We start from the raw sequence: 19,081 nt of genomic DNA on the forward strand, positions 1-19,081 counted from the left end.
TGTGGCCTTCTTTGGGGGTATGGCCTTCATTGGGGTGTGGCCTTCAAGGAGGTATTGGACCACAGCTCCTTCCTATCTCTCTCTTTGCTGCCACCAGATGAGTGGCTTTGCACCACCCTGTGCTCCCCACCAAGATGCCCTACCTCATGGCCACAGGCCCAAAGACAATGCAGCCAGCCAAACACAGACTGAAATTTCTGAAACCAGGAGCCAAAATAAATCTTTCCTCCTTCTAGTGGATTCATCTCGGGTGTTTGTCATCAAGACAGAAGGTGAATGCTTACCAGCTTTCAGTTGTGTTTGTTCCTGAATTTATTTATGACAGGTTTACCTGTTATGATCACCTAACTTAATGCTGTAGTATGTAAACCATGAAATACGTGGAGGAGAGTTTTTATTTCTGTGAAGACTAAGTTGAATGCTTTAGTAGGAATAGATAGGGTTGAATCACGGAGATCAATGACTTAGAATTGAATGTGCCAATAGTGGGTGGGTGCCAGGAATCATAAACATCTATGTGCTTGCGACTCAAAGTGTGGTCCGTGGACCAGCAGCCCCAGCATCACCTGGAAGTCTGATAGAAATGCCAAATGTCAGAGTCCCCTCCACATCTACTGATCAGAGTCTGCCCTGTTACAAGATCCCCAAGATATTTACATACACTTTAAAATTAAAGAAGCTCTGGTTCAAAAGTGTCCCACAATCAGATTACAGTAGATGTCTTAGTGTTCTCCCTCTGTGGAAATTGTTGATAGTGAATTATCGGTATGCCTATATAAGAAAGATGATCCAATTGACAAGCCTCTTTTCAAATAAAAAATTCTGACACTACTTTAAAAGACTGGTGAGTGGATGTATGTTTTTGTCTTTTTTTTTTTAAGTGATAGAGAGAGAATTTTTTGATATTTATTTTTTAGTTTTCAGTGGACACAACATCTTTATTTTATTTTTATGTGGTGCTGAGGATAGAACTCAGCACCCTGCCCACATCCCCAGCCCCTGTTTTTGTGTTTTCAATGAAAGTAAAATGTAATGACATTGTATTATAATTTCTCCCCTTAATGAACTTTTTTCATTTTTCATTATTGGATGCAGGTCTGGACTGTGTTACATAAGAGAGACCCTTCTCTCCTTCCTATTTCCTTGGATTAGCACCATTTTCATCTGAAGTTTAAAAAGTGCTAGCATAGAGTTATGTTCAATTCTAATCTTTTTTAATAATGCAGATATGGACAGTTTTTAATTTCTAATGCTTCATTTTTGTCTTATTGCTGTTTTGTATTTTGGGTGTTGTTTTATACTTGTTCAGAGTAGCCACAGATTTGTTTAAATTATGTTTTTTTCTCAAAGTACTATCTTTGGTTGTTTTTGTTTTCTGTTTCACTGATTTTTACTTTTACTTTATCATTTCCTTACTTCCACTATCTTTGGGATTCTTTTATTATTATTTTTTCTGCCTCTCTCATTTTCTAACACCAGGATTGAAAGCTACCAGGGTTCCTCTAATGATTGCTTTGTCCACATCCTCCACGATGTGGGACTCACACGGGCATTTATTTCCAAATCCACAATGCATAGAGTTGGTTTTAGATTTCTTTTGATTTCAAAGGATCTGCCTGTTGCTATAACAGTTTATATAAGACTGGGAAATTTATAAAGAAAAGAGGTTTATTTTAGCTCCCAGCTCTAGAGACTGGGAAGTCCAAGAATGTGGTGCCAGTAAGGGCTTTATGCTGCTATAACTCATGGTGGAAAGCGGAAGGGCAAGTGGGCGTGCATGAAAGAGAGGGGCATGAGGGGCAGCCTCCCTCTATAGCAACCTGCTTTCACGGTAGCTAATCCAGCCCCACAAGAGCTCACACACTCAAGAAAGGCATTCACCTGCTCATGAGGACTCTTCCCATAACCCAGGCATCTCTCAGGAGACCCCAGGACCTTGCAACACACTTATACAGGGGACCAAATGTCTTTTCTTTTTCTTCCTATTTTTATAGTATACATACTGGTGAAATTTGCACACAGTGTAACAATAGAATCTGGCCACTCTCATTTCCTAGTACTTACCCCTTCCTCCCTTCCTTCTCCTCACTGGTCTCTTTCCTCTACTAAGGAACCAAATTGTGACACGAGCTTTGTCAGAGGCAAACGACATTTGAAACCATAGAATGCGTATTTTTACACCTTGAAATAGAACAGTTTTCTAGCCTCTCAATATTATCCTTTTTTCCCTTCTTTTTTTGCAATCTCTTCGGAATGTGACTGATCTAATTTTTGAATTTTGAAGTTCACCAAGACGTTCTACGTTAGCAACAATTTTAGTAAATGTTCTATTGGTGTTTGAAAAGAAGATACGGTTTTCTTTGGCATAAAAGAAGTGTGTCTGCATGTATGTATTTACACATATGTATAGATCAAGCTTGTTGATCATGCTATTCCAGTTCTATCATCCTTTGGTGTCTCACGGCACTTACCAACAGAGACAAAGCTGTCTTTTCCCCCTTCTGCTTGTGATGCTACAATATAGAAGATCTCGAGCTATGGCAACCACCTTGTGACCGTGAGGCATCTTTACTCGTTTTGAAAGTTCATTCACTCACCCCTCTTTGGTGCATTCTTTTGTTTTTGTTTGTGTTTTAAGAATCCATCCTAGATGATCCAGGAGTGATACAGTGCCTGAGTCCTTGCCAATACCTACTGCTTTCCCACTCCTACTCTCTCTCCATTCCACTGACCTTGGACCTGACCTTCCCAAACCCTCCTGCCTTCAGGGTATCTTCTGCATCTATTTTGTTCCAGATTGCCTCTGGTGGGATCTGATCCCCGTCTGCCTCCTGTCTTTCAGAAGTCATTACAAAGCTCTGATGTCAATCACTGAATTTTTCATTTCTCTGCAACATTAAGGATTTATTCTTTTTCATTTTTTCTCTTTTTTTCTTTTTTGTTGTGTGGGAAATATGACTGAAATAGTGGTAGATTTATGAACTCCATCACTCATCACAATTCAATTTTAAAAAATTTTAACAGTGAAATCAGTCATTCATTCTTTAGACATGTACGGGGCAACAATGGTCTCCAAATGACCCCCTTCAGGTTCAGGAATCGACTGACTGCATTTCTGCCCTCCCCCCTCCCTCCCTTGGGCTGTTTACATTCCTTAACGTGTTAGGCCTTTTGCTGAACTATTTAAAATATGCACCATCTTCTAAGAAGGTCCCCAGCCAAAAACAGAGGAAAAAGTAGAAATGTGCGCTGCACCAGAGGCTCGGCCAGTGGGGCATCCGATGGCTGCTCAACCTGGGTTTGCATGAGTGCCCAGGGCTGCCTTACCCCCAGCAACCTTGTCCCAATTCCTAGACAACATTTTATGCAAATAAAAACTTGGTCTCACAGGCACATACCAGGCAGGTTTGTTGAAAGTAGAGGATGTGCCAAAACTCAATGACAGCGCCCCCGGAGTCTGTACCCCTGGCTCAGGCCCAGGAGGTCAGCTTCTGGGCTCCTGAACAAAATCCCCCCAGATCCTACAGGATCAGGGCAGCAGCCCAGCTAAGTGATTCAGGAGCTCAGAGCCAAAGTCCACCCTCCCATGTGACCCAGTGCCAGCCCTTGAGATGCCTTCTATAGAAGCCATGTCCTTGACCTTGAGATGGTGAACTAGGCCGTCAGCTTCCTAGTGCTGTTTGGATGACTGAATGACACGCACAGGGATGGCACTCCACAGGCCGTGATCTTTGTTCTCATTGTGACCCTGGAGGACCTGTCTCTGCGACCAGCCTCACCTTCTGAAATGAAGCCTAGAAGCCTCCGTCATCAGTGGGAGCCAGCAGCAGCTCATACATGGCCCGTCTTTTCTACAGACAACAGTGAAATGGATACACAGGTCACACTGCCTGACGGGCCGTGTATCTAGCCCATGCTTCACAAGCACCTATGCTAATGCTATGGTGTGGCTGTGAGAGGTCCCCGAAAGCTCCTGGGCTAATGCGGGAGAAGTGATTCCATCATGAGAGCAGTAACCTACTCAGTGGATTAATCCACTTGATGGGTTAAAATCAGCCAGTGGGGATGTGCCTTGGGGAATTATACATTTTGTTCCTGCTCATCTCCCCCGTCTGTCCTCTCTCCCTCCCTCCTCTCCACCCTCTTCTTGGATGCCACTCACTGAGCAGCTTTCCTCCACCATGCCCTTCTGCCATGATGTTCTGCCTCTCCTCAGGCCCAGAGCTAGGAAGTTATGAAGTTTCCTAATCATGGTCACAGCTTACACGGGTGTGTTTCTGTTGGTGCCATCTCTGTGCATACAGGTGGTCCCGCACTTACAATTGCTCTACTTAACCATTTTTTGATGAAGGTGTACCCACAAGACCATTCTGTTTTTCACTTTCAGGACAGTCATTTGAGAAATCATATGAGATCCTCCACACTCTACTCTAGAGTGGGCTTTGTGGTAGATTGTCTTGATCAACTGTAGGCTGAGAATCCTGAGCAAGTTCAAGGTAGACAAGGCTGAGCTGTGATGTTCGGTAGGTTTATTGTAGTGAGTGCACTTTTGACTTTGGATATTTTCGATATACTATACTATGGATTTATTGGGATGTGGCCCCATGATAAGTGGAACAATATTTCTGTGTCTATACATACGGAGGCAAGTATGTACGCAGGTATTTCTACGTGTGTATGTGTGTTCATGTCTTGTATGAAGACGTACCTGTGTACAGGTGTGCATGAATATGTGTATATCTGTAGGTAAGTAATGTGTGTCAGGCTGTATGACGTGCACGTGGTCCTGTATGTATGTCTATCTGTCTCGGGGGCACAGTCATCAGGGCAGAAAGATGAGTGTCTTATTCCTCCAGTCCGTCCTAACTCTCACAGATTTGTCAGTTAACCAAAAAAAAAAAAAAAAAAAAAAAAAAAAAATCAGCAGAAATCATTGTCAAATGCAGCTGTGCTGAGACTCACCCTCACCATGTCCAAGGGGATGTTCCCACTGGCTTCTCAGGGCGTGCATTAGCATAAATGTTACATCAGCAGGACTGCTTAGCATGTGCCGATCTCTCAAGAGACCCCAAGACAACCCTTGAAACCCACAGGCTTGACAAATGGGGATCACATTTAAACAATGGATCAAGACAACTCGGTGCAGTGACTGACAGCCAGGGGGGAGGGAGGCCCAGACTGTGATTTATTCTTAAAGAATTTATTACTAAAATATCTATGGACCAGTTTCCTAAATTGCTTTATAATCTATATGGGAAATTATCCTTTAAACATATTCCATAAAATGAATGTCCTTTTAAAGCCATAATCAATTTTCTTTCCATCTCTTTCATCAATTCTCCAAGTTGGCATGAGTTATAGACTCTTCCCTAAGCTCTTCTTTCCTCCCAAATTACTACAAAATTCAATTATGACCTAATATTTGGTACATCGTGTAACTGGAGAAGCTGCCTAGAGAAAGCTAAGCAGAACTGTATTTATTTATTATTATGTTTATTAACAATTTGGTGGCAAAGGCTTGCTGAGCCAAGGAGGCATATTTTAATTGTGTGTCCAAGATCCTCAAACACAATAGGCAGGTTGCGGGGACTGTCACTGTCTGGTCAGTATTCTCACAGACCTGTTCACTTGGTGTGAAGATATGTAGCAATCGGTGGTTTCCAATCCATCACGGCATCCATTCTTGTTCACCTGAAAAAAAAAAAAAACAGAGCCTGCTTGAGCCCCTTCAGGTAGGATGCACAAGAGGCATTGACAGGGCTGGGGACACCTTTCGGAAGCCAGCTGCCCACTCCCCTCTCCCCAGGGAAGGCAACACATGGACGGGGTGATCTGCACCCACGTTGCCATAGAAAACCAATTCCGTATGTTGGCCAGCAAAAACAAGAGTTTCCCCTCACCTCTGCCTTCCAGATGCTGCCAGGGCCTCTGATCCCCAGGCACATCGGCCACCAGGATGGTGCTGTGTCAGCCTCCCAACCTCAGGAGGAGGCCAGGTAGGTCACATGCTGATCATCTACCCACCCTGACGGCATAGTAGGTGCCACAGCGGACACTGCCTGTGTTAGCAGGAAGTGCCCACCAGGAGACCACACTCTCACAAGGACACCAACGTCACCCCTAGGAGGCAGTGCTAATTCTAGGCAATCTAGAACCTTGGGTGTCCAAAGTGGTAGTCCCCAGCCACAGTCCATGACCACGGCACAGCTGAACTGGCTGATTCTGACCTGAGACATATTCTAGGTGTAAAGTGCACACCAGACCCCAAGGCTGGGGTACAAAAGCACCTTGTTACACTGATTACACATTGGAATTGTAATCTGTGGGGTTTACAGGATTAAATAAAGTCCATTATTAAAATCAACTTTATATCAGCAGAACTGATAGATAAAATGTAGTATGGATGTCACAGTGAAATATGATTTGTCTTTAAAAAGGAAAGAAATTCTGACATATATTACAACATGACTGACCCTTGATGATATTGTGCTAAATGGAATAAGTCAATACTCAAAAAAAAAAAAACAAAACACTGAATGATTCTATTTATGTGAGACCCCCAGAGTCCCCAACCCTGACCCTCGCCCTGATTTAGAAGAGGTGTGTGTGTGCGTGAACAAATCAGAATCAACAATACACATGTCGAATGGCAGGTGTCTTCCCACTGCGTGCCAGCTAGATAAAATGTTGCTTTTGATGCATGATCTTTTAAAACTAAAATTGTACTTATTTTTGCTAAATAAGTAGATTTTACTGCTCATGTCCAGAAAGTAATTATGTGAGACTATGTGTTAATCGGCTTCACCTCAGTAACCATTTTACTTTTTATATGTATCCCATAGCATCATTTGGTAAACCACAAATGTACACAATAAAACATTTTTTACAATATTCTTTTGAACATATATTAAATTTCTGTATACATTTGGACCTATCTCAAGTCAACTGCTTGGTTTCATTTTTTCCTGCCAATTCTATTCTGTTGGGTTACAGTAGTATTATATTGTTTCTATCATATTTTATATTATGTTATCTTACATTACATTGTTTTACCTTATTATATTGTTTTACTTTAGATAGAGCAAGATACCCAACTCTATATTCCTTGTCTAAAATTTTCTTAGCAATTTTTACATATTTATTTTTCTTTAATAAATTTTAAATACTTTCTGCTAATTCAACTAAAACCTATTAAAATTATACTGGGAATTGCATCACCTCTGTAAAATAAATATATAAAAATTATCAATATTTTCAGTATATTATAAATATAAATAATAAATGTAAAATTTAATTAGATATAAGACGTTTGCACATGTATTTATCAAAGATTTGTGTTTTTAGGCTCTAAGCACTACTCTTCATAAGCCCAGGATGCCTCTCCATGTATTCAGTAACTAGTTTACACCCTACAAAGATATTTTATATCTTTCTTCTGCTGTGTTTTGCATATTTTGGGTGAAAAAAAAAAGACGTTTTTAGAAACTTTATGTTTGGGGAGATATTTTATTCTCATGAAAAAACTAGTTGTTATTTAAAAAGAAAAGGTCTCATTTTTTTTCGGCATGCTGAACTTGTTTCCTACCACTTCTTTCTGCATTTTAATTCTGTTGTTTATTTTAGCAAAAGCCCTTAAGTTTTCTTACCATATGTTCTTATCATCAGTAAAATAGAAGATCAAATTCCCTGGACTTCTGAGGCTTACTTCACAAGATATAAGCTCCTTAAAGGCAGGATTTTTTTTTAGTTCTTCAATGACATATCTCAAGCTGGCAGGCTGGGCACATACTAAACACTCAGTACTCAGAAAACTCAGTAAGTACTATTCATAAGGAAGAGATGGAGAGGAGAGAAAGGAAGGAAGGGAGGGAACAAAAGAGAGAGGGGCTCCATATTTCACTGTCCACAGCCATGTTCATCTTTGGGTTTTAACAAGTCTCTTGATCCTACATAGACCACAAGCCATGGGGCCATCTTGGTGCCTGGCCCTTGACATCCAACCTGGATTCAGGACCCTCATGATGCCTCTGGCATGTCCAGCTGTTACCACTAACAAAATAGGTCCCTGCCCCCAAATCCCAAGGCCTGTGCCTTCCTCTTCAGCAATAACATGGAACAGAAGCTGGCACCTGATGAGCACCACTCTGTGCCACCCAGTGCTGGGTGAATGCTCTGGATACTCTGTCCTGCAAATGACCTCAGAGCCTGGGGGGACTTACTCTGGTTCTTGGGTCTGTCTTCCTCTCACTCCTGGTGAACGTTTTTATGGGAATTAATGGTCCCACAGAGGAAGCACTGCTTCTTTAACTAGGAGGCACACCACAAAAAGTAGATTTTGTAGATTTTGTTCCACTGTCACATTCTCCAAAATTGCTTATTTATTTATTTATTTATTTATTTATTTTCTTTAGACAGAAAAACTAGCCTCAGGAAGACAAAAATTTCTTCTGTTGAGTGCAACCCAAAGTAACACTGTCAGTTCTGAAATCATTTTCAAAAGTGACATTTTAAAACTCTGAGAATTCCTCAAAAAATTAAGCATAGAATTTACCACATGATCCAGCTAAGAACTGAAAGCAAGGACTTGAGCAACTATTTGCACACTCAGCCTCATAGCAGTATCATTTACAATAGCCAAGAAGTGGAAATAAAACATGCCCATCGACCAATGAGTGGATAAATGAAGTGTGACATAGACATACGTGGAATATTATTCAGTCTTGAAAAAGGGATTGGAACTTGGATGGATGCTACAATGCAGATGAACGTGGAAGATACTACCGTAAGTGAATGAAACCAGTCACAGTAGGAGAAACACTGTGTGATTCCATTTAAATGAGATAACTAGAGTAGTTAAATCTATAGAGACAGAAAATAGAATGGTGAGTACCAGGGAGTGGGGGAGAGATGGGGAGTTTGTGTTTAATAGGAGCAGAGCTTCAGTTTGAGAAGACGGAAATTGCTGGAGAAACATGGTAATGGAGTAACAATGAAATAACATGTACTCAGGGCCACTGCTTTGTATGCTTCAAATGATTCAAATGGCAAGTTTTATGTCATGTCTGTTTTACCACATGGAAGAAGTGTTTTGACCAGGATAATGTGCCTGGCACCTCCCAGTGACTCCTGCAGGTCAGTGTTAGTTCAGAAGGAAGCAGTGGGAAGCAGAGGTCTAGACCCAGGCAGCCTTCCAGCTCTGGTCCCAGAGTTTCTCTGCACGGAGCCTCCCCGATGGCCAGTGGGTGGTAAGTGGGCGTGGTGATAAGACACAGAGTAACCCCTGGGATCTCCAGTCCTGGGGATTACTGACAGCTGGTTCTCTAGATAAGAGAGACCCACTTCTCTGATTGTTCTGTATCTAATTTCCTTTGAACTTTTAGATGCAACAACTAATACAACCTTGGATATTTCATGCCTTTCTCAAAAGCTACAGTCACCAAGAGAATGAGTACTGGTATGAAGAGGGACAAATAACTTCATGAAATAAAATGGAGAGTATTCTCAGGTATAGTCAAAGGGTTTCCAACGAGAGCATCAAGACAACCCACTGCAGGTGTCGCAGGATGAAGTGGAGCTCCTACCTCCCCCATTTACAAAGGCGACTCAAAGCGGATCATCTAACAAGAGGGAGAACCCAAGCCACAAGACTCTGGAAACCCTGTAGGAATAAATCTTCATGATGGTGGGTTAGACAATCATTTCTTAGCTATCACAAAAGCATAGCAATGAGAGAGAAAAAAGTATAAATTGGAGCTTGCCCAACCACAAACTCTTGTGCTACAAACAACAGCATCAAGGAACTGAAAAGACGGTGATGAGAATAAGATAGGATGTATCGGAGACACCCAGGACTGACATCTAGAACACATGGAGAGCTGAGATCCACACATAGACACACGTCTATTTAGCACATACAGCGTATGTATTTCATATATGGATCTGGCACTTCAGAGAAAGAGGAAGGTGGGGTGACAACCAAGAGATGAGTGGGGGTCAACTGTCCGTGTCACTAGGATCAGCAGGCAAAGGAGACCTGAGAACCCAGCATTTCAAGAATCAGTGGAAAAGCAGTTTGCTAATGTGAGGATCCAGGAAGAAGAAACAGAAAGAAAGCCAGCCATCAAAGACAGTGACAGCAGAGCATCTGGAGATGCCTGGAGTCTCACGGCAGGATGGGTGCTGATGAGGTGCACTGTGACAGAGTAAGGTGACTCCGATGATGGAGAAAGGGGACACCTTAGAAGGTAAAAGCTTACCATTATGTACGCTACTTTTTAAAATTTGCTCCATTTTGTTTTAAATGCCAGTTACATCTCAATATATTAATTTTTTTTTTGTACCAGGGATTGAACCCAAGAGTGCTCCACCTCCAAGCCACATCCCTGGCCCTCTTTATTTTTTATTTAGAAACAGGATTTTGCTAAGTTGCTGAGGCTGGCTTTGAACTCACGATCTTCCTGCCTCAGTCTTCCAAGCATCTGGGATTACAGATGTCTACCAGCACGCCCAGCTCACTACATCACGTCCCACTTGTGGGTCCTAATGACATTTTGAAAAAACTCCCTGTGACAGGTGGCCTACCATGTCCGCAAACCACGCGTGCAGCCACCCCCTGCCCGGGGGCTGCTGGGAGCGCTGTCCCTGTGGGCAGGAAAACCTCCAGAATTGTCCCTGTGGGCAGGAAAACCTCCAGGAATTCAGGCTGCATTCTCTGGCTGCATCTGGTGGAACAAGAGAAGGCATCTGCAGAAGGTGAGTGGACATAGAGGGTGTGCCCAGGGGGCAGTGGCTCCGTGGGAAAGGCCATGTGTGTTCAGGCTGTGCCCTCCCAAGGACAGGGACCCTTTGTGGTGTCCCTCCATTCAGAGAGCCCTATGACCTATATCCCATGGGGGGCCTGAGTCTTTGCAGGGAGGGAACATTGCTGCCACTAGGCCATATTTACCCCTGCCCTCCCCAGCCTGGGGATGATATGGGAGCCTGGAGGCAGATGTCCCTCCATCCTGGAGAGCCCTGAGTCCCTTCTGTGCCTGGGTGGCCTCTGCTTCAGCCCAGGCACCAGCTCAGGGCAGAGAGGGAGGCAGCTTTGGTCAAACCTCATCACAGACAAAACCAAACCAACAGAACAGGACGAGGAGGAACATGAGTGCACTCTCATCCCATGTAAAAGGGCCATTCACCACCTGCACAGAGGAGGCCAAACTGCTCCTGGCCATCTGCCTTTCTGAATCTTTTTTTTTTTTTAAGTTTAGAGAACTTTTCAAGGATCCATTGAGAAAGTTTTTTTGAGAAATTGAAGAGCGGTGGGTACAGGCACCCTTTGATGCTGACTTGATGGTTTACAGGTCACACACACATACACACACACACACCACACACACAAACGTCCTAAGTAGAAATGAGAACAAACAACTTGGGGACATATTTCAAAAACGGTTCTTCCAGGTTCAGCATTGCTCACCAGGCAAAAGATGAATCATTAGGATCAGAGAACAGCACTTTTAATTTTCAGTTATATTTTATGGACTCTGTGAAAGTCAGAGTGTTCTAGCAAGTTCACATGGAAATGTGTTCACGGGGCATCCAGGAAACAGTCCCAGGAAACATCACAGTGTGTTTTCCTTCCTTCCTTCCTTCTTCCTGTCTTCCTTCTAGGAAGAAGCAATTGATCAACTAAAGAGGATGGGGAAGGGCTTCCTGGAGGAGGGGATTCGCATTGGGATCTGCAAGGTCACCTTCATGAGGATGGGAGTTGCAGGGTGTGTCGGGGGGCATTTCAGGCCTGGAATAAACAGGAGAAAGCAAGAAGACTCCAAGGACAAAAGTACCACCACAGGTGAAAGATCTTAATTGGCTTATTTTCAATTCTAGAATCAAGCCATGCTTCGTTCTGCAAAATACAGTCCTGATGATGGGTCGTGCCGAAGAGTTTGGCTTTATAGATAGAAAAGAGGAGAAAGAAACAAAAATCAAAAAAAGAAAAAGAAAACTCAGGAGATGGAATCTTCGTTTCAAAATTACCTTCCTGGTAAGGCAGGGACGGGGGAGAGAACAATAGGAAAATAACTGGTTCGTCCACATCAGGTTATTTCAGGTGGATTTTCGTGTGAGGATTAAGGCAGAGAGAACTTCGGTATCATGCCAATTGAAACTGCTGGGCTGGGGAATTTGGCTGTTCTCTCTCTGATCCTGGGTTCTTGGAAAGTCAGAGAACAGCGCAGTTTCAGCCTGGTGACAGGGAACTTTAGCAGGAGTGACTCCATTTTGATTTTTTGACTGGTCTGAGGGGGCCCAGGGCAGGGGCCTCATCCAAGACAACGACCTCCTGTTATTTGGTTGTCACAGAAGTTCCAGGCTCCTGTGGGACTGTGGAGGAGGTTCCAGGCAGGGTCCTGGGTGGGCAGGAGAGGCTGCATCCCAGGTGATGCCTCTGCCTGCAGGTCCTGAAGCACACCTATACGGAGGCGGTAGCCCTGGGCTCCTGGGTAATGCAGACTGAAAGCCAGTCCAACCCCAGCGTGGCGCGTTTCACATTGGCCGGGAACTACGTCCCTGCCTCCTCATTGTCACATGACATCTCTGTTTTCTGTATTCAGGAGTAAAAATAATGGAAGAGAGGTGACAGGTGTCCCACCACTGACTCCTGGGAATGAGGCTCTGCTCCACCTCGGTGGAGCAGCAGAAGCAGAAAGCAACTGAGCCCTGGCCCTGGCATCCTAGCAGCTCACGAGTGAAAGGTACCTCAAGCTTGTAAAATGTCCACTTCAAAAGGTAAATTCTGTTCCTTGGTTGAAATGAGAATGCATGCCCTAATGTCTTCAAGACCAATACAAGAGCCAAAGTGGAACCTGATACCTCTCACTCCCCCGTAGGAGTGTTTCCCCAAGGACAGCCCTGGTGAACCCCCAAATCCTCATAACCCCTTCTCTGAAACTGCTGTTGGGGGTCAGGACTTGCCACCCCAGAATATTCCACTTTGTTAAAATGGCCAAGAAGGTGTCAGATCTAACTGCTTCTTGGGGTTTTCTTTTCTTTTTCTGTGATATCTCTGAATAAGTAAAATTAAACTATTAACATCAAATGTGATTTAGTTTTTTAATATATATTTGTTCATAAAATATTAACTTCGAATAAAATCCTCTCTGGTTTATCTCTTGCCATTTAATTGACAGGGTCCCAGACACAGAGCCTGAGAGGGTGGAGGAAATGCTTTCTCCCCCACACCCGTCCCCTGCTCCCCCAATGTTGCATCTGGAGTGAACCTGTAGCCTCCTTTAGCCAGCCCAGTGTGGCCAGTGACTCTGTGCCTGGACTGTGCTGGATGCTCACAGAGGGGTGACTGCTCTTGTGCCCTTGAGACTCTGGAGCCACCCTGGAAGCAGGCCAAATCTAGCCCATGCCTGTTGTTGTGAATAAAGTGTCATCGTGGCCGGCCGTGACCATCTTCTTGCACTGTCTGTGGCTACGTCACAACGAGAGGCAGAAACGTGGCCGACAAGACCACGTGGCCTACAAAGCTCAAATAGTTAGCTCTTGACAGGAAAGTTTGACGACTCCTGATTTGGAAAGTCAGTCTACCTGCTAGAGAGACTCCACAGAGAGGCCTTAGGACTACAGAGGGAGAGAGAGGCACAGCATTTCCCTGGTGATCAGCCTGTTGCCACTGAACCACTAACAGGAAGATCCCAAGGGGGACCAGCAGAGTTCTCTGACTAGTCCCACAAACCCACGGAACTCAGAACAATGAAATGGTGTCAGTACGTTACTACGTCTTGGGCAATTTATTGCACAGCAGCGGATAACGGGGTGTCTTTGGGGGAGGAGGAGGACTAGAAATGGAGCCCACATGCTCGGCAAGCCCTCAACCACGGAGTTGCACCCCCAGCCTGCAGTGGATAACTGGAAGCTACTCCCAAACACACACACACACACACACCCCACTGGGCTGTGACCTTGAACTTGGGACAGAAAGCCAGCCCATCCCTGAAGTCAGGCGCCAGGCCGCGGTGGCACTGAAGCTGTCCGCCATGATGGCATAACGGATCGCAGTTTTTCTAGAGAAACATCACCACTCATCATGAAACCAGCTACGGAACCACAAGACTTCTGTTTCCTTCACCTCGTACGTCACCCCTGCTCTCTGCAGCAGTTTGACCACACGTGGGGCTTGTGGGTTCTGAGCCTCCTTAAAGTGAATCTTATCAACACGAACACACTCAAGACTGGGATGCTTCCCCGGGGTGAGCACCGCTCATCCCTCTTCACATAGAAGGTCCCCTCGGGTGTCCTCGCAGATCCGTGATTCTACTCCGCTTTTCTAGGGTATCTTAAGGAAAGGTGCCCGTCCTCTCAAAATGACCATTTTTCTGAAGACATGGTGCACTAGGGATCTAGCCCTAGTCTTAGTGGTATTTTCACTGAAAAATCCATCCGATTATGTCATTTCTTCAGGGACAGCACAAATCAAAACAAGAGCCGTGGGTCACAGTTCCTCAGTCACATCTGGAGAGCAGGCTCCGTGGAGGGCCCTCCTCCCGCTGCAGTGGAAGGTCCTGTGGTTGTTTGGGCTCCCTGTCCCCATCAAAGGCTCTCTCTCCCCCATCTGAGGTGGCATGCCCCAAAGATGCCCACGCCCTGGGACCTGGAACCTGGAATGTGTTCTTTTGGATGGCAGAAGAGACTCGGTAGGTGTAACCGGGGCAGGGACTTGAAAAGAGGGAGATTGTCCTGGGTCATCCAGGCACGTCCAGTCCATTATGTGAACCCACAAAAGCACAGAACGGTCCCTGGCTCGAGGCCTGGAGAGGGCAGGAGGGGAGGTCAGTCTGTTCAGGCTGCTAGAGCAGAACAATGGAAAGGTATTTCTCACAGTTCAGGAAGCTGAGAAACGAAGAACCAGGTGTCAGCACGTTCCACATCAGGTGAGAAGCTGCCTCCTGATTCAAAGATGGCGCCTACTCACGGCGTCTTCTCATGACGGAAGAGAGCAGGCCGCTCTGGGGCTTTCTCTTACTGGACACTGATCCCACCTCTGGGCCTCCACCCTCCACCTGAGGACCTCCCAAAGCCTCCACCTGCTCATACTCTCATGCTGGGGTTTAGATTTCAACATCTGGATTTGGGGGTGGGGGAGATACATTCAGGCCACAGCAGGTGGCTTCAGAGAACAAGGATGCCCGTGACATCATGGGTGTGAGGATTCAGGATGGCACTGAGGAGGGAGCCAAGGTAGGCCCCTGCTGGCAGCCAGAGCTGGGGCCAGGGGACCTCACGCGCACTTTCCAGCCACGCTGATCTGACGTGCAAAGATGAACCAGCTCTTCTTCCGGGAATCAGTCTCCCCATCCCTTTGTGGGGACATCCTCTCCCTCCAAGTAAAGCCAGGACTTCACGGTGACCAGGAAGCCCCCTTGTTCCTGGTTTGCATACAGTTATCTCTAAGAATTAATGAGTTTGTTGAGAAAAGATACAAACGTAGTCCCGACCTCTGCTTTCCCAGGACACCCACATTTGAAGTGCCGGCCCACACTGACCTGCTCACCAAGCTGTTCACCATTCTGGAAGTTTCCACTCTATGCTGCCTATGAAGGCTTCAGCATTTGGTCCATGGCGTGGTGGCTGCACTGTGGTCTAAGGAAAGGGCCTTGTTCATGGACTGAGAGCTGATTCCTACGGCTCACAGGTGCTGTGCCCAGATCACTGAAGGGTATTCGGCATAACCCAAGCCTGGTCTGCTGGTGTCTGAGCACCCAGAAGGACTGTGACCAACAGGAGATGCATTCTCCCTGTCCTCCTAGCCCTCTGCCTTCTCGATTTCCTGCCCACTGCCTCCCACACAGCTCGGCCACCATGTGCTGCCCCATGAGCCCTGCAGCAGGTGCCTTTGCCCTCACAGTGTGTCTTCCTCTCTCCTTTCCTCCTCTCTGTTGCCCCCAGGACCTGGGCAGAGCACAGGACCACATGGTCTGAGGACAGCCAGGGCCCAGCCAGGCACACATGTGGATCATCTTTCCCCATCACGTGCATTGGTCAGGGTTCTCCAGAAACACAGAACCGAGAGGGTGCACAGGAGAAAGGAGTGGGTGCTGACCACCCGACTGCTCTGTTAGGGAGAAGTCCCAAGGTCTGCTGCCTCGGAGCCATAGGAGACCCAGAGAAGCCTGCGGTGGTGTCTGGCTCAAGTCAAAGGCCTAGAACCAGGGTGATGGGGAGGTGGACCTCAGTCCGGGGGGGGGGGGAGAGGAAATGCAGCTTCTCCACTCAGAAAAGGAGGCGGGAAGGAAGGGAGCAGAATCCCTCGGCCTTCCCTCCCCTTTCTCCATGGAGGCCTCAATTCTCAATGGAGAATGAAGTGAGGTTCCCACCCAGGAGGCCCATCTGCTCTCTTAGTCCATGAGTCAAAGGCTAACCTCATCCAGAAACACCCCCAGACATGCCCAGAGTGTTCCAGCTGGGCACCCCTCGCCCACACGGAGCGACACAGGGGTTCAACGGTAGGTGATGTCCCTTCCTGGTAGGGAAGCGGTCCAGGTAGCGCTCCTGCCCTGTTTGACATTGACCTAACAGCTGCTCTCAGGCTGATCCTGAGCTGCAGATTCCTAGTACACCATTCCCACTCCTTATAGTGGCCCAGCCAGAGGTCCCCAAGTACTAAGGCAGAGGAAAACACCGGGGTGATCAGGGAGAGGTAAGGGTTCCTGGGAAATTACTTGCAGGAGGACACAGAGTTGATGAGTGGAGTGAACACAGGCTGTGGTGCATTGGGGGGGTGGGCGGGCAGGGGTGTGTGTGTGTGTGTGTAGTGTGTGTGTGTGTGTAGTGTGTGTGTGTGTGTATGTGTATGTGTGTGTGTGTGTGTGTGTGTGTATGTGTGTGTGTGTGTGTGTATGTGTGTGTGTATGTGTGTGCGTGGGTGTGTGTTGTGTGTGTGTGTGTGTAGTGTGTGTGTGTGTATGTGTATGTGTGTGTGTGTGTATGTGTGTGTGTGTGTATGTGTGTGTGTGTATGTGTGTGTGTGTAGTGTGTGTGTGTGTATGTGTGTGTGTGTATGTGTGTGTGTGTATGTGTGTGTGTGTATGTGTATGTGTGTGTGTGTGTATGTGTGTGTGTGGGTGTGTGTTGTGTGTGTGTATGTGTGTGTGTGTGTGTGTAGTGTGTGTGTGTGTGTAGTGTGTGTGTGTGTGTATGTGTGTGTGTGTGTGTGTATGTGTGTGTGTATGTGTGTGTGTGTGTATGTGTGTGTGTGGGTGTGTGTTGTGTGTGTGTATGTGTGTATGTGTGTGTGTGTATGTGTGTGTGTGTGTGTGTGTGTGTGTGTGTTTATTTGGTGCCAGGGATTGAACCCAGGGTTGCTTCAACACTCAGCCATATCCCCAGCCCTTTATCTATTTATTTATGTTTAATTCGGAGACAGGGTGTTGCTAAGTTGCTGAGGCTGGCTTGGAACTTGTCATCCTCCTGCCTCAGCCGCCCGAGCCCTGGGATTCGTGCCTGCCAGCTAGACTGGCTTTTCAACTGTTATTTTATTTACTAGCACATGCTCCTGGAAAAAAAATCAACCCATGCCATTAAGTTCCTACAGAAAGATGAATCCATCACCTAATATCAGAGTCTCTCAGAATACAGTCAGTCCTCGTCTCAGACTGGGTCTCGGGTTTGTCCCCATGCTCTCTGTCTCCGAGGTGTCCCCAGTATCCACGTCACTGCTCTGCCGCAGTGTTCTCAGGTCGTCCTACCCCAGGAGGGCTTGGTGACAGGGGCAGGTGGCTGTAACAGTGAGGCTCTCACCTCAGGGTGCATGCTGTGGCCCTGCCCTCCCCTCTCGGGTGCGCTTGGAGCCCTGGAGAACCATCCTGCCTCACAGCGGTTGCCCAGGAGGGTGGCCTGGTCAACCTTGCTGGCCTTGGGTCCCTTCCATCCCCCACAACCCCAGGCTCCATGGTGGTCTGGCTGGGATCCTCCTGGCACAGACATCTCTGTGCTGTTAAAGGTTTGAGAAATGCTGCAGGGGTCGGCAAGCTACAGCTCGTGGACCCAACCGCGTCAACGCCTGCTGTTTGTGAACGGAGCTTTCCTGGAACACAGGAAACCCTTCCCTTCACATATCACCTTGGGTACGAGGTGGGGATGAGTTGGGATGGGAAGCGAATGTCTCCCGGAACCTGAAAGACCTCCGATCTGATCCTTCACAGATGAAGTGTCCGGTGGCCCTGGTCTAGCCTGTGTTCTTCCCCTTGTCCCTGGCAGGGCCTGTGTCCCTGATGAGCCTGGGTACAGCCTGGTCTGGAAAGCCGCCTGGCATGGGTGCCGCAGTGCAAAGCACCGTTTGAGGCCTGTCTCTTTCCTGGAAGTTAGGGAGGGGCCCGAGGTCCTTTGACCACATGCTGGAAAAGATGAAAAGATGATTTAAGATCAAAAGTCCCTGGTCTTGGGGCTGAGGTTGTGGCTCAGTGGTAGAGCGCTTCCCCAGCATGTGTGAGGCCCTGGGTTCCATCCTCAGCACCGCATATAAATTAACAAACAAATACATGTCCATCCACAACTAAAAACAACAACAAAATGGCCCTGGTCTCACTGAGAAGGCCCTCTGAGGTTACCTGGCAAGGTTTCTTTCTTGGTGACAGGTAAAGCAAAGACCTAAGAGGATATGTGGGCAGTGGGTCCCACAGGGAGGGGGATGCAGAAGGAGGTGTGGGCACCGGGGGACTCTGGGTGCCACCTCTCATTAGTCTTCCCAGGTCCTGGGTGTGATGGGACCACCCTGCCACTTCCAGGTGTCGAGATGGGTAGGCCACAGCAGAGACATGTGCAGACTGGGTGGAGCTCACTTGGTTTTGGGCACAGTATTGAATTCACTGTGCAGTTTTCAAACCTGTTGGAGGTAAACATGCAGTTTTGATGTTAATCACGGGGAGGCATGGAGTTAAAAGCCCAGGCAGAGAAACAGGGCTCATTTCCTGGTGCTCAGCCCCTCTGGGAGCTTGCGAGAAATGTGGACTGTCAGTCTGTCCGGGTCTACTGAGTCAAAATCTTCAGGGAGACAGTCGTGCAGCTACGACACGGCTTTCACCATCCTCTTCGG

The 19,081-nt window shown here is 46.6% G+C and overlaps 1 long non-coding RNA gene across 1 annotated transcript in view; it reads right to left on the minus strand.

The window, feature by feature from the left end:
* Positions 1-5,466: 5,466 nt before the first annotated feature.
* The window catches only part of LOC144250012 (uncharacterized), a 38,857-nt gene continuing 25,242 nt past the window's right edge, over positions 5,467-19,081 (minus strand). The window contains exon 2 of the long non-coding RNA XR_013342378.1: positions 5,467-5,691. This is a non-coding gene — a long non-coding RNA (uncharacterized LOC144250012). The remainder of the gene's footprint in view (positions 5,692-19,081) is intronic.

The sequence above is a fragment of the Urocitellus parryii genome, chromosome 13, assembly GCF_045843805.1.
Source record: "Urocitellus parryii isolate mUroPar1 chromosome 13, mUroPar1.hap1, whole genome shotgun sequence".
NCBI classification, from domain to species: Eukaryota; Metazoa; Chordata; class Mammalia; order Rodentia; family Sciuridae; genus Urocitellus; species Urocitellus parryii.